This window comes from Triturus cristatus, chromosome 11 (genome assembly GCF_964204655.1).
Source record: "Triturus cristatus chromosome 11, aTriCri1.1, whole genome shotgun sequence".
NCBI classification, from domain to species: Eukaryota; Metazoa; Chordata; class Amphibia; order Caudata; family Salamandridae; genus Triturus; species Triturus cristatus.
In genome coordinates this window covers 1,028,075,779-1,028,099,117 of record NC_140594.1, presented here as the reverse complement: position 1 = coordinate 1,028,099,117, position 23,339 = coordinate 1,028,075,779, and the positions used below count along the sequence as shown (strand labels likewise).

Below are 23,339 nucleotides of genomic sequence, written 5' to 3'. Positions count from 1 at the left end.
AGCAAGGTAATACGCTCTCTTTTTTCCTCATTTTACTGTGATGGTGCAGGCTGCACACAGGGAGTTCGGGCTGTTAAAAAGTCCTGCAATCTGAAGGTGTCCCTTACGCCATGCTATACCCTGCTCGCTTGAAGATAGGCCCGGAGACAGACTCAAAGATTTTCACTAACCCCAAGGCAGGGCTAGAACATGCCAAACACCTCAAGAGACGATGGCGTGAATCCCAGACATTATCCGAATCTGAGGAACAGTAGGAATGTGGGTTGCACATGGATACTTTGTCATGTCATGTAGTTCTATTGGGCAGGCCAGTCTCTCAATTGTTGAAAGTTTTGACTTTCATGCATTCCATGTTTATCCTCCCTGCACAGGTAGACGATATAGAGATACTTTCATTACTCCCTGCAGTGCACTACTGTTTTGTATGGGGCTTTATGCTGTACTATGATCAGGCACGAATGTTGTTTAGTTCAGCCATCTCCTTCTTGTTAGGAGGCTAGTAGCACTCTGACGCCCCCAATGGGACTACCCCACTTACAGTCTACACTGGTTTTCTATGTTTGGGGTTGGGACAGGGAGGGCTGGGATGGCTTTGGCGAGTTGTGGATGCTGAAGTGGGAGGGGGGCGGGGGGAGTAGGGGGGGACCTGCACTTTCCTCTTGTTTTTGGCGTATTCACCTTTTCATTTGCAGGAGCAGGCACAATCTTTTTTATTCTCCTACCTGACAGATCTATACTGGCTCTCTTGACTTAATGAGTGGTAAAGTGCGACCGTAAACTTGGAATGTCCGAGGTCTAAACACCCCCAGAAAGATTCACTCCATTTTGCTTCTTTAGACAGAATGGACGTCCAGATAGCCTTTTTACAGGAAACCCACCTCACGAAACTGTCCGGAAGAAATGTCGGGAATTGGTGGATGGGGGTGCGTGTGATGTCCTCGTATTCCAGTTATGCAAGAGGGGTAATGATTGTGGTCAAATGCGGGTCCCATTTTCGGTTATTCGCACAGACACGGATGACTCAGGCCGGATTGCGCTATTACATGGGCAATTCGGTGGAGCGAGTGTGTTGCTAGTGAATGTGAACGGCCTGAATATTGACGATCCAGCCTTCTTTTCTGATGTATGGCGTCACTTTACTAGTTTCCCGGAGGCGGAGATACTCTGGCGCGGTGATTTTAATGCTTGTCTGGATATGACTGTGGACCGCATGGGTAGCGAGACTTTGCGGCCCAAGCAGGCTTCTGAGGTGTTGCTGGGACTGATGGATGCTGGCTGTTTGTGGGATGTGTGGCGATTGCAGCACCCTGGGGCATGTGAGAGCACCTTTTTTTCCTCTGTTCATGGGAGCTGGTCCCGCCTGGATTACTGGCTGGCCACTGAGGCTGCGTGTACCTGGGTGGTGGATGTCCGTCATATGGCTTGGACGCTCTTGGACCATTCTCCTGTGCTCTTGGAGCTGCAGGTTCCCACGTGCCAGCAACCTCCTTTCAATTGGCGTTTGCAGTCATCCTCATTATCAGACCCCATCTTTAAACATTAGATTGGGGAGGCTATTCACAATTTTTTCAAGGAGAACGAGGGCTCGGTTGATAGCGCGGGTGTCCTCTGGGAAGCATTTAAGGTGACTATTAGTGGGGTGTGCATGGGGGTGCAAGCGGGTGTCTTGTAGGACTTGAGGCGTAGGATTCATGAATTGGCTGCAGAAATCTCAGCTATAGAACGATCCTACTATTCGGACCCTTCCCCATCGACACTCTCGGCAATCCGGGATTTGGTCACTGAACAGAACGACACAGTCGATCAGGAGATGGCCCTTAAGTCTAGACGCAGTAAGGCTCGTTATTATGGCAGACCTAGTCGCTCCCTGGCTCAGAAGCTGGCTGATCCACGTATGCAGGAATACATTAAAGAGATTCTTGATGAGGCGGGGGAGGCACATTACACTACGGCGGAAATAAGTGGGACCATACTGGACTTCTACGCCAATTTGTATGCAAATAGGACCGTGGTATCACAGGATGAGATCCATGAATACTTAGATGACATTGCTCTTGGGTGGCTGTCTTTGTATCACAGGGAATATCTTATGCAGCCTTTTGACAAGGAGAATGTCAAGCTTGCTATTATGTCCATCCCCACATGCAAGGCTGCGGGATTGGACGGGTTCCCTAGTGAGTTTTATAAGTCTTATCTGGATGTGCTGGCCCTCAGACTTCTTGAGGTCTTCGCGGAGGCATATGAAACAGGTCGCCTCCTGGCCTCCTTAAGAGAAGCTCTCTTGGTTATGCTATTGAAGCCGGACAAGGGAGAAGCAGAAACAAAAAATGGGATTTATAATGCCATTTTATGTTTCTGCTTCTCGCACTGCGAGAAAGGAGTGGGGTAGCACTCCTCCGCCCACATGGCGAACCCGCCCCAGTTATTGTTAAAACCCCAGGTGGTCTCCTGCGAACTCTATAGGCTCTCAATCATTCTTCAAACTCCCAGTTCGTAAAATTCAAAAAGTAAACCATAGTTTTTTTTCAAAACATAGAATTAGTGGATCCATTAGGTGGAAATCGTGAAGGCACTCTATAAAAGTTACCTAGTAACACCTGGTTTGCAGTACCATTTTTTATGCAACTTGCAAATACAACTTCTTAAATGGGGCATCAACGCGCATGCGGCCTACCAAAAGTCATTTGCAGTGTCAATGATAGAAACCCTCTCGCCTCAGTCACCAAACATTACAACACCAAAATCCCCTCAACTTTATAGTATGGGATTCACAATCTTCCATTCGAAAAAACATCCATTTTAAATACCGCTGAGGGTAATATTTTCACAAGCTTGTTATTCATCAGTTCTAACTTAGAGGGCAGGCTTTGAATTAGAATTTGAATTGACAAGATTCTTCGAATATTAAATTGGGCATATGCTGCTCTGGGAGTAGATTATCAATATTATATATTGATAATGAGAAATGGTGCTCATAATGCTTTAGGAGAACGTGTTAAGTTGGAGTTTAGAACTCCATTCAAATTAATGTTATTCACAATAGAAAGGCAATGGGATATTGAGTTTTTTTTAACGTTTGTCAGACTGGGAAGGAAGCAACAATTTTCTGCACTCTTTATCCCTAAAGTGATATAATTGTGGCCTGCAGGTCACTTTGATTACCGTTACTGGTTATGTTTACTGTTATGTTTACTGTTATTATATTGTTGCTAATGTGCTAGATTAACATATATCTCTGTGGCAGGTGCATTAGCCCCCGTGTTATCCTAAAATATATTCTCTTTGTGGCTTGTAGCAGTTCTGTTACAAAAATATAGACCATATGATAAAGCATTATTGATCAGTTTTGTGCTCATGGCCGGATTTAGTGAACAAACAACATTTACCAACGAATTTGAGTTTTGAGACAGCGCAGTTTTGTGATGCAGCACAATAATACCAAAACAGAATCACAACAAAGCACAACAACTTAACAATACACCCAAAAATAGCACAAGCGCTCAAAAGGAAGACAACACACCAACACAACAAAATGCACCACTACAGACCAACGCCGCCACCAGGGGCAGAGCTGGCTTTAATGCTGGTAGCCCCCGGTGTGACAGTCTTTTATCCCATCCCCATGACCTCGTACTCCACGAATTACCTCACTACCACCCTACAACAGTGCCCCGTATCTCTCTGACATACATTTCATTTGCAACACCCATTGCTTTTTAATGCTGCCTCAGATTTACAAGGATGTGGAAATCTGAGGCAGCGCCAAAAATTAACGGCACTAAAAAGCAGATGTTAAAGTGACGCACCGAGGAGAAATACTTTGCTCCTCGTTGTCCGCTCTTTCTATGCATGCTGTAGTATGTACATGGAAGGAGCAAATTGCCTTTAATAATTGTTTATTTGGAGGAAGGTGTCCCTTCCTGCACATAAACAATCATCCCTGCAATGCAGCCTCCCTCAAACCAAGGCGCCAGAGTGTCTGTGTTGGCGCTAGGAAGCTTTTAGCTTTTTTAGCGCAAGGGAACACAGGGGTACGCCGTATATTTGTGCATAAAACGCATTCCTGCGCATTTTAAATGATCCAGTGCTGCGCTGCTAAATTGCTTGTAGCACCGTGCTGTGCCATTTCTTTGTAAATATGCCCCTATGTACTGAAATCTGCATAGTACAGGTTCTTTGAAGCAGGAACATTAACCCTGTGTGCTACTTTATGATGAGTCAAAACTGTCACTAGACAAAACTCTGATCTCTCACCAGCAGGAACATTAATCACCATATTGTTGCCTAAAAAAACTAGTGGACAAACAAGGAAACTCTACAGCATCTGAATTTAAACCCATAATTTATCTTTAAACACAGTGCCCCCTCAAAGTCCGCACCATGTGCGACTGCACCGGTCGCACCTCTCTAAAGCAGATCATGACCAGGGGCAATATCTTGAAGGGCTTCGCTTTCTCTCCGAAGACCGGAATGCCTGTTTTAAGGCGCATACAGGGGCAGATTTATGACGTCTGGCGCATCTCTGCTAATCAGCAGAGATGCGCCAGAAGAGTTGCGACGCATCTGCCCACCCGTGCGCCACCACTGATGCGCCTCATTTACAATGCGGCGCACCGTGGCACTCGGATGGGCAGATGCGTGACGCATCTCCTGTCGGAAAGGCGGCGCATTGCTGGAGTTGCGTCGCAAGCGCGATGCAGCTCCAGCAAGGCTCGGGGGTGCCCTATCCCTTACATGCTGCGTCAATCCTTACGCCTGCTTCAAGCAGGCGCAGGGTTTTGACGCAGCATGGCCTTAAAAGTGACTGAGTGAAATCTTGTAGATTTCACTCAGCCACTTTTAGGAGGCGATCCTGCGCCGGAACCTCCCCCCCCCTGCTCCAGAACGCCTACATGTGGCGCAGGGCTTTACAACGTGACGCATCTGCCAGATGCGTCACGTTGTAAATACCCCGCAGCATGGCGCAGGATTTGCGCCGTCGCTGCGTCACAAAAGTGACGCAACGCCGGCGTAAATGGGGCTCAAGGGGCTCATAAATCTGCCCCACAGTGTGTAAAGTTAATTCACTTAACCCAACAATTCTGTGATTTAGAGCTTGCATTTCAGACAATACAACCCCGAAAGAGTGAGCAAGGTTTGGCTTGCTTCTGTCTTTTTCTGATCTGTAATACTATTAAAAAAAACTATAGCAATCACAATAGTCAATAATGCGAGGGTAATTTAATTTTTTTTTATATTTCAATGCCCATCTGAAGTCTGTTTTTCTCAGAGATTGGAGGTATGAAAAGGTCTCTCTCCAAGCTTTAGTTTGGACAGAACATTAAAACACCAAGTAAAGGACCCACTTGCTCGATAGGACAATGGCAGAAAGAACAAAGATTATGGTATGTTTAATGGGGTGATCGAGAAAACCCAATCGCATCAAAAATGAAAGTTGGGATGTATGATGATACAACGCGTACCATCACAACACGGTACGTTACATCGCGGTCGTGACAACGCAAGTCATTACATCGACTTGCGTTGGAGGGCGCTGGATTTAGGAATAGTGTGAATTACTATTCCAACTCCAGTCTACGTACAGTAGGGAAGGTGTTGGAATAGTAATTCACACTATTCCTTAGTCTAGAGCGCCCTCCAGTGCAAGTCGGTGTAACGACTTGCGTTGTCACGACCGCGATGTAACCATACCGCGTTGTAATGTTTGCGTGGTAAAGGATGTTTCCCTTACTAAAAATGTACTGTAGGTCTGAACTAAAGGAGATGATCTCAGATGTAGTTGTGTATGTTGACCTGTCCAGTAATGATTACAGATGATGTAGCAAAATGTGTCAACTCACTTGTTTTGCAAAACCATCAGCATCTTCTGTCTCCTTCTAACCTATATCTTTTCGGTCATAAATATTTGATTTAAAACCACACCTGCCACTGTGCTGCTAACTTCTCTAGGCAAGCTGCACACATAGCTGTGTCCCATATACTCAAGAGCACAGCTCATCTTTCGTTGGCCGAGTTCTAATCAAGTGACTTCCACATGAATGGATTAAGGAAGTTAAAATACTCGTTTTAGGCAACTTCTTTCAAAGGATTTAAAACTTTTTAAGTTATTGATCAAATTCAGTATCAGCGAAGGGCAGCCATACAAAGTGACAGGAGTTGCTTTCTGATTATAAAACTTTAATGATCGAATGACTGAGTGTTCACAGCCCGTTCAAAGATGACATTGCATTAGCTCTGATTTTGATGAGATGGTCTTTCAAACTCAAGGTATTTTTAAATAGTACACCTATGTATCTATTATGCTTCACCTTCTCCAGCTTCTCATTCACTAGGCGCCTTGAGTAAAAAACCTTTTTTTCCTCCAAGCACCAGCACCATGGCCTTACTCACATTTATATTTAAAAGGTTATCTTTAACATCATTTTGTAAGGAAATATGTTATTTTGGCCAACCTTTAGAAGGTCGAGAAAAAAACAGCCAGATAATGAGGAGAAAGGAATGCATCTATCTGCTTGTTAATAAGTTTAGGAGGAAAAGGATGGGCATAGGAAGATCCCCAAGGAACAGGGCAAATAATAACGGATCCTGTGCTCGCTTTGCTGCTGGAACCCAGCTACACCAAACTGAAAAGGCCAAACTAGACAAAAACTGGTCTAAGTTGCTTGTGTTCTGGTTCAGAGAGGACCTGGCTTGGCAGGTCAGTCTGGAAAGTTCCAATTAGAGCTGATCCAATGTTGATTTACCAGTGGCTGGGTCTAATCTGAGGTGGCACTGAGGACAAAAAAGAAACAATGGTTTGGAATGCTACCCAGAAGGATTGCCAATGGTTAGACTATTTGCAAGTATTCCTTCCATCACATTTTGTGTGTTTGATGCAATGATAATGGGGCCATACCATAGCCTTGTTTAAGGTGATTTATGATTAGAATTTGTTCTGCTCGTCGGCCTCCATGAAGACGACACAGCACACCAACAAAACACAGCACTAAAGCAGCACAACAAAGGAAACCAACACAGTACGACACAGCATATTTTATGTAACACGATTTGTAAACATAATACACTGTCACCTCAGCACAACACAAAAGCTGGACAACACACCACTGCAACGCCCCAACAAACTAACACAACTGAAACAAAACATCAAAACAGTACAATATAACATCACAATACAAGTGAATATCACAATACAACAAGGCAACTCAGTAACAAAACAGTGACATACTGGTACAACACAATACCAATGCCTCAATATAACAACACAATAACCCTTGTAAAACATTAAAAAACAATAGCACAACACAATACAATACATCAATAGAATGCTAAATCACACAACAACATAAAAGTTCGTCTCCAATATAAAAAGATAATAAACCAAGAAACTGAGGCAAAACAGCACACCAAGGCAATACAGCACCACAACACAACTAAATAATAGTGGTATTATGTAAGGGTGGGTTGTAAACTCCACTGGCAGAGTTTGCGGAGTTTTGCCCACTCCGCGCTCCGTTTGGTGTGCAGAGTTTGGCAAAAACTCTGTGAACTGTAGCTTGGCGGAGTTGTTCCCGCTCGTGGCTTGCGAGAGCAAGCAAAAACAAATGAGCGCAAAACCTCCTCATGGTTGCATTTCTAAATACGGCTGTCATGGCAGGTCACTACCGCTCGCATTGAGAAAGTTGCCACTCATGTTGTGAAAGCTGCCACTCGACTAGAAAATCTACTCAAGCAACAGAAGGAAGCAGCACCCTTTGGCGGCCCACGTGGTACCATTGGTTTTGATTTTATACTGCAGGACAAGCCACTGGTGTTAAAAGTCAGTGTGAGCAGCGCGACAAACCAAAGCTTTGCTGCTCGCGAAACTCAGCGCGATGTCGCAGAGGTTTTTGGTAACTCTGTGAGTCTGCCCACCTCATGCATTTTATTGATATGTCTTGTTCTACTGGGGTTTGCAATATGTTGTGTAGGATTGGATTGGTATTGTATTTTGCTGTGTTATTCTATAGTATTGCAAAGTGTTTTGTTATTGTTTTTACATAGTATCCATCAGAGACTTCAACAACTGTTGCTCGATTTACAGCAAAAGATGGTGCATTCTGAGGAGTTCAAGCACAAAACAAACATTCAAACTACAGCGTACGGATGCAAACCACCTCTCTGGCGATAAGACAGAACCACCAATCAGCCTAAAATCTTACCATGTCATGTAACTGACTTCAGACAATACCTCTAACTTACTTTCATTGTGCAGACAATATATGGAGAACAATTTATGATCATGTGCATATTTAGGGGACAAGAGTGAGTCTCTTTCTGTCTCATCAGTGAGACAGAGAAGTTTAAGGGCCAGATGTACAAAACATTTTATCAATCGCAAACCATGCAACCCCCAAACCATTTTCTGTGTGGACTGATGCCATTTCAGGAGTCAGTAAAGTTTTATTGAATCCTAAAATAGGTTTACAAATGGTTGACAAACCGCTATTGGGAAGGGTCGTGCTGTGGGTGTTCCTATGAAATAGTGATTCTGTACCCTATGTATCACTGGTTTTTGACTGGATTCCAGTTGCAAACCATTAATAATGAACAACTACCAAGTTGTTAATTATCATATTAATGTCTGTATTAATAATCATACATGTTAGGGTAACATCTCTGCCTTTGTGAATTGGGATATGAGTTTCAGTGAGAGTGGTCCAAGGGACCTACGCCAACTGTCAATAAAATTTGTTTAAAAAAAATATTTTCTTTCCATTAAACAAATTGGGATGCTTAAAAAGGTGTTTTTTGTAAAGAAATCATAGGGATGGTGGTTTGCTGACTCTTGAAAGCTGCCATCCCTGTGATTGTGACCAATCATAGTGATTCACAAATTGCGACCAGTCTAATGAAAATGCCCTTTGGGCATCATTTAGCAAATATGTTTCATAGTTGAAGAGAGAACAAAAACAATAATCCATGGAGAATATCTGCAAACAAAATGTTTTTTCTTTTATTTCAATATATCAACTTTACTATGTTAATTACAAATTAACACTACTTACACCCCAAATGGGTCACATTAACCCCACCCAATATCCCTTCTGAAAAACAAACAAACACATTACACAAGACACAAAATAAAAATATTCAAGAAGGGGATAGGTCGAGGGCAAAGAGACCCAATACAGCCAGAGAAACACGCTCATTTTGCTTAGCTGTAGGGAAGATCACACACTTGGATAAAGCTTAGCAGCAATAATGACTTTGGTGATGTGTTTTCTGGGTGAGGAATGCACTATAGTTAGCCTTGTAAGGCCCTAGAGTCCTTACTAGCGTCTGGATAGCTTGCTTGCTGTTGCTGATTTCTTGGGAAATGTGCTGGCTAGTAGACATAAAGCTAGCAGAATAAATAGCAAAGTTCATAGGTCTGTGCTTTCAAGGTTATGTCACAATTTTCTTTAGCACATATTTTTTCATTTGTTAGATCTTTGTTTCTCAAACTTTATAGAACCACAGCCCACTTTTTAGTATGATAAACTTTCGTGACCCATCAACAACTCAAGAAAAATATGCTCTACCTAAACATATATCAATGGATCAGGAAGATCTCTCTGATTAAATAAACAAATTTGCCACCATAAAGAGAGGAACACACACTCATAGAAGGCATCAGGCAGTTGATAAAGAAGATTTATGATATTTTTATTATTGTTTTTTTTATATAAATCATATAAGATAACGAATTCAATCAGTGGGTTAACACATAGCTCCTAAACAGAAAATGAATGCACATATGATAATTGATAATACACAATACACATAGTAATCAAAAAGTGGGCCCCCTTCGGGGGTAGAAAAGAGTGAATGTATAATTAAATAACAATCAAATGATCAGGCATACAATACATTCATACACAATCAACCTTAAATGGTAAAAACATACATTGACTCTTAATTAAAAGTAGAGGGACAAAAACAGTGAGCAGAGGGGAAATCTCCTCGTGGTGAAAGGGTGTCTAGGATCAGGCACCGCTAGCTCATAGGGGGGGGGATGCGTCAGGACAAATGCAGTGGGACACGCCGACGCGCGTTTCGGTGCAATCACCCATAAAAATGGGGTGCCACCTTCTTCAGGGCGTTTTCTTTGATGTCAGGGGGCCTGCAGATATATAACATATAAAAGATTTAAGAAAAAAGAAATAGAAGAGAGATAATGAATAACAACACATAATAGGAGCTTTACACATACTAATAGATAGTGCAGTAAATTTAAAGTAAATCAAAAATAATGATGCAACAACTTAATTCTCATGTCACAGATAGACCAGACTTTAGGTGGCAAATAAATATTCATATTCGGTACAAAAAAAGTGAATTAAAAATTAAAAATTTTGACCAATGTTCAAAGAGCAATCCAAATCTGGAGAAACAATATTGCTGCACCTCGTTGGTCATCTAGCATGGGATGGACCACCCATGGATGAACCAAAAACAGATCAGAAAAACTACGCATCAACAGGATAAGAAAATCAAACAATGAAACTATGTTCACTTCTGAGAGAGAGAAATTAATAAGTAAAAAATGATTATAGATATAAATAATATAATGGGGCCTCACCCAACTCAGGTAAATGGGAAGCTTCAAGGATAGTAGTGGTAGATGGCAATAAGGGAAAAGGATAGTACCACTTGCGTTGGGGTTCTAGAAAGTAGAAACAATTAGAAAATAGAATCAGATAAGTCAACAATAGAGCTTACTAGTAACCCAATCTAGAAATAAGGATTGAGAAGCAAAGGGGGGGATGGTCCATTTATTTACTGAAACTGATGCTTCACCCGTGTTCTATTTTCGTCAGTATCATTCAGCCTGTTCTCTTAACCCTATAGGAACGTTCCAGTCAACTACCGTTTTCTTTATATCATATGGAACCTACATGAACTTAGAAGACTTATCCTATGACCGCCTCAGTCGCTCATATCTAAAGGCAAGCCCCATCCCCCCCTTTGCTTCTCTATCCTTATTTCTAGATTGGGTTACTAGTAAGCTCTATTGTTGACTTATCTGATTCTATTTTCTAATTGTTTCTACTTTCTAGAACCCCAACGCAAGTGGAACTATCCTTTTCCCTTATTGCCATCTACCACTACTATCCTTGAAGCTTCCCATTTACCTGAGTTGGGTGAGGCCCCATTATATTATTTATATCTATAATCATTTTTTACTTATTAATTTCTCTCTCTCAGAAGTGAACATAGTTTCATTGTTTGATTTTCTTATCCTGTTGATGCGTAGTTTTTCTGATCTGTTTTTGGTTCATCCATGGGTGGTCCATCCCATGCTAGATGACCAACGAGGTGCAGCAATATTGTTTCTCCAGATTTGGATTGCTCTTTGAACATTGGTCAAAATTTTTAATTTTTAATTCACTTTTTTTGTACCGAATATGAATATTTATTTGCCACCTAAAGTCTGGTCTATCTGTGACATGAGAATTAAGTTGTTGCATCATTATTTTTGATTTACTTTAAATTTACTGCACTATCTATTAGTATGTGTAAAGCTCCTATTATGTGTTGTTATTCATTATCTCTCTTCTATTTCTTTTTTCTTAAATCTTTTATATGTTATATATCTGCAGGCCCCCTGACATCAAAGAAAACGCCCTGAAGAAGGTGGCACCCCATTTTTATGGGTGATTGCACCGAAACGCGCGTCGGCGTGTCCCACTGCATTTGTCCTGACGCATCCCCCCCCCTATGAGCTAGCGGTGCCTGATCCTAGACACCCTTTCACCACGAGGAGATTTCCCCTCTGCTCACTGTTTTTGTCCCTCTACTTTTAATTAAGAGTCAATGTATGTTTTTACCATTTAAGGTTGATTGTGTATGAATGTATTGTATGCCTGATCATTTGATTGTTATTTAATTATACATTCACTCTTTTCTACCCCCGAAGGGGGCCCACTTTTTGATTACTATGTGTATTGTGTATTATCAATTATCATATGTGCATTCATTTTCTGTTTAGGAGCTATGTGTTAACCCACTGATTGAATTCGTTATCTTATATGATTTATATAAAAAAAACAATAATAAAAATATCATAAATCTTCTTTATCAACTGCCTGATGCCTTCTATGAGTGTGTGTTCCTCTCTTTATGGTGGCAAATTTGTTTATTTAATCAGAGAGATCTTCCTGATCCATTGATATATGTTTAGGTAGAGCATATTTTTCTTGAGTTGTTGATGAGCTTATTTTCCCCTTCGCTCTCCTTATTATCCTAATTGGGGTACCCCTGTTTCTAGTGGACATTTCTTTCCAGCCCTGATTGCTGGGGGGTTTTTTCGCGTTCTAATTTACAATATTTTGTCTTTATCGACCATTGCACACTCGTTCCTCCTGGTAGATCCACCCTCTCCACCTCCTCCTTAGACTGTATCTTTAAATCAACGCATCATTTTTTCAGTCTCTTGTTTCTCATTTATCGGTTTTCATTTTTTACATAATCCTTTTTGTGAACGTATTTGTGCAATTCACTTCATTCATCAATCTTTATTATTTTTTATTTTTTATTTTTTATTCATGGACAGCATCAAAACATTTGGCTTCTCGGATGATGATTACGTACGACTTATAGGCTCCAACACCGAGTCAGACAGACCCTTCTCCTTGCCCAAAGGCCCCGATGAGGAATGGATGAAATTATATAACCTGAAGAAAAAATCAAAACGCACAGAGGCACATGCTAATTTCATCCTAGAATACCTCAAAGCGGGGACCATCCCGATTGGTCTTAGAGTGAGAAATATCCCTGGGCTCTTTGTGGAAATCAGGCAATTCCTTGAAAAGTGGGCCCTGATTTCTAACAGGTGCTCGCGGGATTGGATGATCCTCATTGTGGAAACAGCCAGGGAAGTTATTCGGCTGTTAAACGTGGAGATATCAGAACTTGAAGATAAACTTAAACTGGCCAGCGGCCTCGAAGAAGGAAAAAAGAAATTAGAAGAAATCACTCTGGAGCTGGAATCTTTTAGTGAATATCTTCTCAAAAGAAAAACCGATAAACTCCGCAAGGACATCAGATTGTTCACCCAGGAACGTACATACCCATATTTATCTGACAACTTTTATACCCAATCAGGTGAATATACTGCTGGACAACAACATACCTATAAACGAGTTGTCACCTTCTCTGACACCACCGATTCTGACAGTGAGGGATCTCCACACTACAACCCACGATTTGATACAGAGAACTACAGAGGACAGAATCGTTTTTTAGGCAATCAAAGGGGTGGTTTTCGCCCCAGATATCAAAATCGATATTCAAACCAACATCGAGGCCAATACCAAAACTCCCACTCGAGTGGCATTTTCCAGGACCCTCAAACAGCCCAGAGATTCCAGGAACCAGCACAACCACAACGATACATCCGTACACGCCACAACCAATACTGGAGGAAGTAACTAAGATCCCAGTCTTTAACCTGTCGGACCAAACTATGGACAATTCCACTGAAACCCTCCTCACGAAGGGCCTTTCCTTTGTCCCTGCGACGAACCTCAACAAATTCGAACTTATCAAGGACCTTCACGCATTTTTTCGCAAAATACGTCTTAAAATTTTCTTTCTAAACTCGAGTGACCCTGTTTCCAACGACAATTTATCGGGTCTCAAACCACCATCCAATTTCACACCCAATATTGAACAAGTTGGCAAAGAAGTGGAATGCTTTGAAAAGGCGGTTCTTAATAAAGTCCACAAAGCTCTCAAGTTTGTACCATATGCCTCTGACAACATACCTAAACAAGAAAAATTGGCCCTCATCAATTTGAAACAGAATTCTGAGGTTACCATTAAACCCTGCGATAAAGGAGGGGGGATTGTCATTTTTAACACCCATGACTACAAATCCAAAATGAACAACCTTTTGAATTCCCCCCAACACTACACCAAGATTCTGAGTAACCCTGAACCCAAATTGAAAATGAGAATCCTTCGATTGGTGGAAACTGCCATTGCACGGGGTGAAATATGCCATCAAGAAGCAGAATTTCTTACCCCTACTTTCACTAGGTTCCCCATCATCTATGGGGTCCCGAAGACACATAAAAACCAAACCGATCCACCTCTCAGACCCATCGTTTCTACGATTGGTTCAGCGACAGAACCACTGTCGAAATACATTGACAAATTTCTTCAACCAATAGTGACCAATCTGGAATCTTATGTCAAAGACACCGGACATTTCATATCCAAGATTGAGGGTCTTCAATTCAACCATCAAAGAGAATTCCTAGTATCGATGGATATCGAATCTTTATATTCTAATATCCCTCAAAAAGATGCTCTTACTGTCATCAAAGACATCTTGGAAACTCAAACTACATTACACAACGGCATTTTTCTCGTTGATTGCCTCAGAACAGTGCTAGAGGAAAACTACTTTGAATTTGATGGAGACATCTATCATCAAATCAAAGGAGTTAGCATGGGGGCCGCTTGTGCCCCTAGTGTAGCCTGTCTTTACATGGGGCACTTCGAAAAAAAGAACATCTACAATGAAGTGGCCCCATATTATGAAAATATTTGATACTGGGCACGATTTATCGACGACATCTTTTTCGTGTGGCAGGGCGAGAGAGATGTCTTAGATGAATTTTTAACTTGGATCAATCTTGCTGATTCAAACTTGAAATTCACTGCCCAAATCAGCAACACCATGTTGGAATTCCTGGACGTGGTAGTCAAGCATGAAAATGCCCTACTGAAAGTTTCACTTTTCACCAAACCTACATCTAGGAATACCCTCCTCCACTTCGACAGTTTCCACCCACCCAGTCAAAAGAACAGCATTCCATTTGGTCAGTTTCTCCGGCTGCGCAGAAATTGTACCACTGTTCAAGATTATCTCCATCATTCAGAAAACATGAAGCTTAAATTTATCCAAAGAGGATACCCGAAGAAAGTAGTGCGCGATGCCTTCAAACGAGCACGCTACTACAACCGTGACGTTCTGTTTACCCCCAAGGAGAAAAAACAAACGGAGCAACTGATATGCATTACCAAACATTCGGCACTTAACAACAAAATCCGACACATTGTAAACTCTCAATGGCATCTTCTCAATCTTGATGCCAACACTCCCAGGATCCGCAAACCACTATTTGCCTTTAGACGCAATAAAAACTTGAGGAATTTATTAGTCAAGGCCAAATATGACAGCTCCAAGCCATCACTGGCACAACGATCCATCACGGGCAACCAACCGATCCGAGGCCACCACAAATGTGGTACATGTCATGCATGCGCCAACACCATGGTTGGCGAGAAGATCAACTTCCGCCATCGCTCAGTTGAACTGGGTGCTATGACCAATTGCCGGACCGCCAACGTCATCTACGTTATCCTGTGCCCCTGTGAACTACCCTATGTCGGGGAAACAGGCAGGGAATGCAGGATACGCATCGGGGAGCATAAATCAAATATCAGAAGGAACAACCTCTCAGCCCCACTCGTCTCCCATTGGCAAGAGGCCGGACACATTGAAAGCGATTTACGCTATTCTATCTTGGAAAAAATTCAGTGCCATAAGGGCGCCAATATCACCAATATCCGCAAAAAACGGGAGGTTTTTTTGATTTTTCTTCTAGACTCCCAGAAAAACGGCCTCAACGAATCCCTTCCATGGGAAAACGCAATTTTATGAATCTCCGTGTTTGGTATTTCCACCAACGTGGCCACCCTGCGTTGTTAATCTATTACTTTCTGCTGTCCCCCCCGGTTCACCCCATCACACACCCACTTTGACCGTGTGTTACATGGTTCCTTTATCTGATGCTGTTTAAATTACTTGTCACATCTTTTTCTCGTAATTTTGCTTTTCTGTCTAACGAGCGAGATACCTTCACTCATCTCAGCTTGTCATTTGCATTTTCCATCTAGCCCTTGGTTTATTCCTATTTCCGAGAATTGATTTTCATTCTTTTTTTATTCCGACTTTGCTCTTCCTTGATTGGCCCCTGCCCGGTGAGACCATGCTATCCTGCTATTGGCTGGCGATCATATTTAAAATTCTGACGTTTCACCCTTCGTTTCCCGCGGTTCCTGGCCACAGCAACCTGTTCCTCTACTCTGACCGATGAGCCCCGTGTCGGCTCTGAACTTGATGAAGCGTTCACTAAGGTACTTTCTCGGCGACGCTGATCGCTCCTTTAATTAAGTTCAGCCTTTTAGCCTTTATCGCATGCAGTTTATCTTCTCCCCCGCGCCTCTGCGGCTATAGTCCTGTATGTTAGCGAGGACGCATTCCTCTTTGCTTCGCGCATATGTTGTCTCCGGCGCAGACTGTTTCTTTAATTACATTCAGCTGTTTGCCTCCATCGCATGCAGCTTTCAGTATCTCCCCCGCGCCCCTGCGGCCACAGCTTTGCATGTCAGCGAGGACGTACTCCTTTATTCTTTGCTCATAAATAATGTTTTCATTACTTTTAGCAACTACGTCAACGCTCTTCATTTCTTACTTTACCTGCCATTAAGCGACGAACCTTCGGAGATTCCACGTTACCATTTCCTCTGTGAATTGGATTTATAAACGTTCAGGCTTGGTATTCAGACCCTCCCAAGGTATTATGAAACCTCATTTTCAACGTTTTGATTGTTTGGGCTATCCTTTTTCGTTGTTAATGTTTACACTCCCTGGTCATTATTCATGTTTACTTAGTTGTTTGACTCCAAAACTTATTCCGGTTTATATATTCTTCTCAGTTAACCCACGGACATCACGGAACTGACTTCCCGACCCGAGGGGATTTCCTTTAAGAATTTAAGAGCCTCCATTTTAAAGCTCTATATTATACTTGCCCACAGGTAATATTTGCACTTTCATTACTATCATCCTCTAAACGCACTTCATGTGTTGTTTAGTCTATCCTTTTTTTATTGGTTTATGCTTGTTTACCGAGCTGATGCCGTCCATTTATTTACTGAAACTGATGCTTCACCCGTGTTCTATTTTCGTCAGTATCATTCAGCCTGTTCTCTTAACCCTATAGGAACGTTCCAGTCAACTACCGTTTTCTTTATATCATATGGAACCTACATGAACTTAGAAGACTTATCCTATGACCGCCTCAGTCGCTCATATCTAAAGGCAAGCCCCATCCCCCCCTTTGCTTCTCTATCCTTATTTCTAGATTGGGTTACTAGTAAGCTCTATTGTTGACTTATCTGATTCTATTTTCTAATTGTTTCTACTTTCTAGAACCCCAACGCAAGTGGTACTATCCTTTTCCCTTATTGCCATCTACCACTACTATCCTTGAAGCTTCCCATTTACCTGAGTTGGGTGAGGCCCCATTATATTATTTATATCTATAATCATTTTTTACTTATTAATTTCTCTCTCTCAGAAGTGAACATAGTTTCATTGTTTGATTTTCTTATCCTGTTGATGCGTAGTTTTTCTGATCTGTTTTTGGTTCATCCATGGGTGGTCCATCCCATGCTAGATGACCAACGAGGTGCAGCAATATTGTTTCTCCAGATTTGGATTGCTCTTTGAACATTGGTCAAAATTTTTAATTTTTAATTCACTTTTTTTGTACCGAATATGAATATTTATTTGCCACCTAAAGTCTGGTCTATCTGTGACATGAGAATTAAGTTGTTGCATCATTATTTTTGATTTACTTTAAATTTACTGCACTATCTATTAGTATGTGTAAAGCTCCTATTATGTGTTGTTATTCATTATCTCTCTTCTATTTCTTTTTTCTTAAATCTTTTATATGTTATATATCTGCAGGCCCCCTGACATCAAAGAAAACGCCCTGAAGAAGGTGGCACCCCATTTTTATGGGTGATTGCACCGAAACGCGCGTCGGCGTGTCCCACTGCATTTGTCCTGACGCATCCCCCCCCCTATGAGCTAGCGGTGCCTGATCCTAGACACCCTTTCACCACGAGGAGATTTCCCCTCTGCTCACTGTTTTTGTCCCTCTACTTTTAATTAAGAGTCAATGTATGTTTTTACCATTTAAGGTTGATTGTGTATGAATGTATTGTATGCCTAATCATTTGATTGTTATTTAATTATACATTCACTCTTTTCTACCCCCGAAGGGGGCCCACTTTTTGATTACTATGTGTATTGTGTATTATCAATTATCATATGTGCATTCATTTTCTGTTTAGGAGCTATGTGTTAACCCACTGATTGAATTCGTTATCTTATATGATTTATATAAAAAAAACAATAATAAAAATATCATAAATCTTCTTTATCAACTGCCTGATGCCTTCTATGAGTGTGTGTTCCTCTCTTTATGGTGGCAAATTTGTTTATTTAATCAGAGAGATCTTCCTGATCCATTGATATATGTTTAGGTAGAGCATATTTTTCTTGAGTTGTTGATGAGCTTATTTTCCCCTTCGCTCTCCTTATTATCCTAATTGGGGTACCCCTGTTTCTAGTGGACAAAACTTTCGTGACCCACCTAGCTTTAATGGACATGAGATGGGCTTTTTTCTAATGTAACAAAATTGTTGCATGTTAACGCATTGTCTGTTGCAGACAGAACATTTTCTATTGAAATGATCAGTAAATTTGCAAAGACATACTGTTTTACTGATCAAACTATATCGCACACAAATGATACTGTATGGAAACCGGATTTCAGTGAATGTCCTTATTTGTACATCATCAAGAAAGTGTCTCCATTATTCTGATCCTGTTAAGATCTTCACCGATTAGGCGGGAATCAGGTGTAGGGAACGGGGCAGTCATTACTATTAAGTTAGCGGGCTAGTTGTTCTTTTAGCCACACGCTACTTAATGGGCACGCTGAAGGCATGCCCGTCTGCACCCATCCACACTCGGAATGGGCTCAGGGCCAGTCCCCCTGGTTCTCTGAAGTCAGGAATACGGTTCTACTCCAGGGATGTCCTTTTGGCTATAAACCCAACACTTAGGGCTAGTCCTAAGGAACGGGCAGCTATCTAGCCTAACTGCCATCTAAATCTCCCCCATATTATGTATAATTCCATCTGTCCACCCGAACGCAAGATAGGAGTAAAAATAAAAAGAGCAGAATCAGATCCCCTACGCTGTCTACTGCTAAATGCAATATCCCTGGTTAAGCATACACAGAGTGTCCACTGCTTATTGAAGAATATAACATAAAATTGGCTTTTATAATGGAGTCATGGTCCGACAAAGCCTCAGGACCTGACCTGGTTAAAGCCACAACCCGGGTTTCCAGTGTTTCACTCACGATACACTGCTTAGAAGGGGGGACGATTGAAGGTTATTTATCATGACTCCCTGCAGCCCTCCTTCCAAACAGCATCCATACCGGTCTGTGAAGCACTCTCGTTTAGTCTTCCTACTTCTCATCACAACCATTTTAAGGGGATTCTCCTCTACCGACCTCCTGGCCCTAGAGGTGGTATTTAGAGTCGGAACTCTATTAGAGGATGGGCTTTGCTCAGATTCATTTACGGTTTTGGAGGATTTTAACTTTCATCTGGAAGCCCTCACTGACCCCAACACAATTACCCCGCGACACGTGATGGATGGGGGGAACTTAGGCAACTCGTAGAAAGGACCTACCCATATAGCAGGGCACACCTTAGATGGGCATTTCACCAACAACCCCAATTTGACCTGCACTTGTCTGGACAGACCACGTCACCATTCAGTTTGAACTGACATACTCCAACCCCCATCAACACATGTCAGAGCCCAAAAAAGAGATAGAAATCAGAACACGGAAGGATATCAAAAGCACAGAATTTTGAGATGTACTTAAGAAAATAGCTTGCCCTTTTCCCTCAATAGTAGAGGATGCCACCTCTGCCTACACTGAGTGAATAGAAACTGCATGCAATAAATTAGCTCCAGCAAAATTATGGACCCCCAAGCCCTCCCAGCCAAGCACTCCCATCCTTCAGCCCCTTGGTTCTCTGAAGAATTGAGAAAGCAAAAACACGTGTGTAAACACTTAGAGCGCGCCTGGAGATGAGGCTATAACACCGCTGATAAAGAGACCTATAGGTTAAGCCTCACCCTTTATAAGAAACAATTACTTAATAAAAAAGGCTGTTCCTTACTCAGAAAATCCCTCAGGTAAAATCCTCTTCTAAAAAACTCTTTAAAACAATTACAAAACTAACTTCCCCCGTTACTTCCGTAAACCAAAGCAGTCCTGAATTATGCAAAAACTTAGCCACCTTCTTTCAGCTAGAGGTGGAAGCAATTTCTTTCCTCATTCACGCCCACCCTGACAGTGGAAACAGGGGTCTCAGCTGGGCTTCTGTCCAGTGTAACCAAGTCTACATCGACTTTAGACCCTTTCTCACCACTGGAGGAGCAAAACTCTATTAAACTCCTGGCTTCCATTCGATCAGGATCTCCACATGGCCCCTGCCCTGTGTCCATGATCAAATTAGTCCCAGAGCTCATTGGTGCGGCACTTAACCCATTGTTCAATGCCATATTCGAATCTGGTTAGTTTCCCAAAAGATGGAAGATAGCATCCATCCTTCCGTTGCTTAAAAAACAAAATCTTGATCCCAAGGACCCTAATAAGTATAGACCTATCACTTGTCTCCCCCTAATGGCTAAAATGATCGAAAAAGCCATGAATGCTCAACTTAGCATGTTCCTCCAAACAAATAAGACACTAGACCCCACACAATATGGATTTAGAACAGAGCACAGCACAGAGCTGGCCTTAATAAAATCCACAGAGGAAAGAAGGGAGGCCCTGGACCAAGGAGGGAACGCAGTATTGATTATGTTGGATCTCTCGGCGTCCTTCGACCGGTTGTCAGAAGGTGGGGTACAAGGCAGGGCCTGAAACCTCCTGAAAGTTTTCCTCACATAAAGAGTTCAAACGGTGGACCTAGTAAAGACTGCTCTAAACCTTTTCCCCTTCCATGTGGAGTACTGGAGGGCTCGTCCCTCAGTCCCACACTTTTTATTGTTTATGTGACACCGCGGCCCTGATAAGATCTTTTGGGTTTCAATTGACATCCTACGCAAATGACACACAAATAGTGCTGTCACTCCGGGATGGGCAAGAGGCTGAAACAAGAAAGAGATTCCATGATTGTATGAAAGCGGTCAGGTCATAGATGTCATCATATTACTTGAAACTCAATTTTAGCAAAATGGAGGTCATTATTTTTGGCAATAACATGAACCTCTGGACGCCAGACTGGTGGCCGGAGGAATCAGGAACCCTTCCCGAGCTGACTAAGAAAGCAAAGAACCTGGGGGTTATAATGGACAACAGACTCACCTTTGGGGACCAAGTAAATGGGGTTGTTGCAGCAAGCTTTTACCTTCTCAGAATTATAAGGAAGATAAAGTCCTTTATACCAGCAGACAGTCTCAGGACAGTGGCCACGGCCCTCATTTTGTTGCGGTTGGATCACTGCAACAGTCTTTATCTAAATATCCAAATAAAACACCTAAACAGACTCCAACTCATGCAAAATGTGGCAGCCAGATTGCTGACTGGGACACCCAAGGTTGTCTAAGAAAGAACTGAAACAGCTTCATTGGCTCCCAGTCAAACAGACTCAATTTAAAGCCCTTTGCACAGTTTTTAAGTCCCTCCAGAGAGCTGCCCCGAACATCTGAAACAGCGTTTTCAATGGTACATTCCCAGAAGGACCCTTCGCTTCATGGGAGCAAAAAGAGTGATCCTACCCCCAGCCAAAAAAGCAAACTGGGGTGGCAGGAGTTTAATTACAGGTGCCACAAGGGCCTGGAACAAACTTCCATTCCACCTTAGAAACTCAACTGAGCTCCTCACATTTAGGAAAGGTCTGAAAACGTGGCACTTCACCATATAGCCTCCTTCCACCTCAGCAATTCCATAGGCAGTGACCAACGCCAGGACACCCTAGGGTAACCGTTGCGCTTAAGAAATTAAATCAACATAACATAACATCTTTGTTTCCATCACATTTACAAATTACAAAACAAATGTGCTTTCATTTTTTCTATCCTGACTGCTGAAAGTGTACAGTTCACATACAGGCAGTTAGATTTTGCTGTGTGTATGAACAAATGACATCCTACAACCTTTCCTTTAACACTTCATGTACCCCAGCAAGATTGTCACATAATTCACTTCACTTTTCTTTCTCTGACTGCATACTGAGAGGAGTTTGCAAACACCCGTCCCCATGTTGCAAAAACAAGCAGCAGAAGATATAGCCTGACATTTGACCTCTGTCTTTGAAGCCAGCAAAAATGACAAGATAAATACAGAATTTAAAGGCATTTCTTTCACATTTTTGACACACTAAAAATTGCTAGTGAGCCACCAGTCTGAGTTTGGGAAGCACTGTGTTAGTTAATACATCGACTGAATACATTAATCTGAACCCACCTAATCAGGTTTGCTTTTATAGTTATGCTACTCAACGTTTGCTACTAATTTGCCATGCATATTTTGTCACAAATTTTCAAGTGAATGTTTCAATCTCTCAATGGCTGTCCTGCTCAGGGATATTTTAAAGGCAAAAAAATAACTAAATGGAGAACACATGCAAGAACAATTACCTGATCTCTTATTCTGATAGGGCTCAAGCAGAAGACATTAGTGTCTTCTTGTTGTTACAGCAGCATTCAAAATAGGTGTTTGGCTCATGGGGCATGTGTTACAGACAACTAGCATTCTTTTTTTCTGAAAAAGTTCATATGTTATTGCAGTACACATCATGTAGATGCAATGCAATTTATGCTCGAATTATGAATGCCTAGTTCTTGGGCCAGTCAGATTAGCCAGGTGCTTTCATTTATTGGTCCTGATTACGAGTGGCTCATAATATTCCCACCCATGCGTAAACTCCAGTTTACGCATGGTTCGGAATTGTAAGTTTGAAGGTATTAAACACATCTGATAACTATTGGACGTGTTAAATAACACAACCTTCATAAAATTTCGGCAGGTCAAACCTGCTGAAATGTAATAAGTGAAAACATTCAGTATTTGCCGTAACATGCAGATCTATCCCACCAAAATCTGGATGTTATGCCCCGTAAACCCATTATAGGTGATATTTATCCCACTCGACAAAGAGCGTATCCTGTGGTATCGCTATATAACAGGGGGCGACAAATAAAGCCTTTACTCATAATCAGGCCCCTGGTATAGTAGTTTGGTGGATTTAAGTTGACCTTGGCAATTATATGGCGAGGATTGAACACAAATAGGGAATGCAGCATGGGAAGACTATTCCAATATCTCCAGGGCTTTGCAAGATAGTGTCTGCACATGAGGAAGAAAATGTTATGGATATCATGGAGAGGTCTAAGGGTTGCATTGCAGTAATAC

General features: G+C 41.9%; 4 long non-coding RNA genes across 4 annotated transcripts; 3 read left to right on the top strand and 1 right to left on the bottom strand.

Moving 5' to 3' along the window:
- Positions 1 to 9,668: 9,668 nt before the first annotated feature.
- On the bottom strand, positions 9,669 to 10,631 carry LOC146785854 (uncharacterized). Its single transcript, XR_014970512.1, has 2 exons — positions 10,601 to 10,631; positions 9,669 to 10,141 (listed from the first exon to the last, which is right to left on the bottom strand). It is a non-coding gene; the product is annotated as an uncharacterized LOC146785854 (long non-coding RNA).
- Positions 10,632 to 11,131: 500 nt separating this feature from the next.
- On the top strand, positions 11,132 to 12,094 carry LOC146785853 (uncharacterized). Its single transcript, XR_014970513.1, has 2 exons — positions 11,132 to 11,162; positions 11,622 to 12,094. It is a non-coding gene; the product is annotated as an uncharacterized LOC146785853 (long non-coding RNA).
- A 3,959-nt stretch (positions 12,095 to 16,053) lies between these two features.
- LOC146785852 (uncharacterized) lies at positions 16,054 to 17,158 on the top strand. The gene is made up of 4 exons (XR_014970511.1): positions 16,054 to 16,170; positions 16,480 to 16,611; positions 16,753 to 16,854; positions 17,040 to 17,158. It is a non-coding gene; the product is annotated as an uncharacterized LOC146785852 (long non-coding RNA).
- A 143-nt stretch (positions 17,159 to 17,301) lies between these two features.
- On the top strand, positions 17,302 to 18,264 carry LOC146785851 (uncharacterized). Its single transcript, XR_014970510.1, has 2 exons — positions 17,302 to 17,332; positions 17,792 to 18,264. It is a non-coding gene; the product is annotated as an uncharacterized LOC146785851 (long non-coding RNA).
- Positions 18,265 to 23,339: the final 5,075 nt, after the last annotated feature.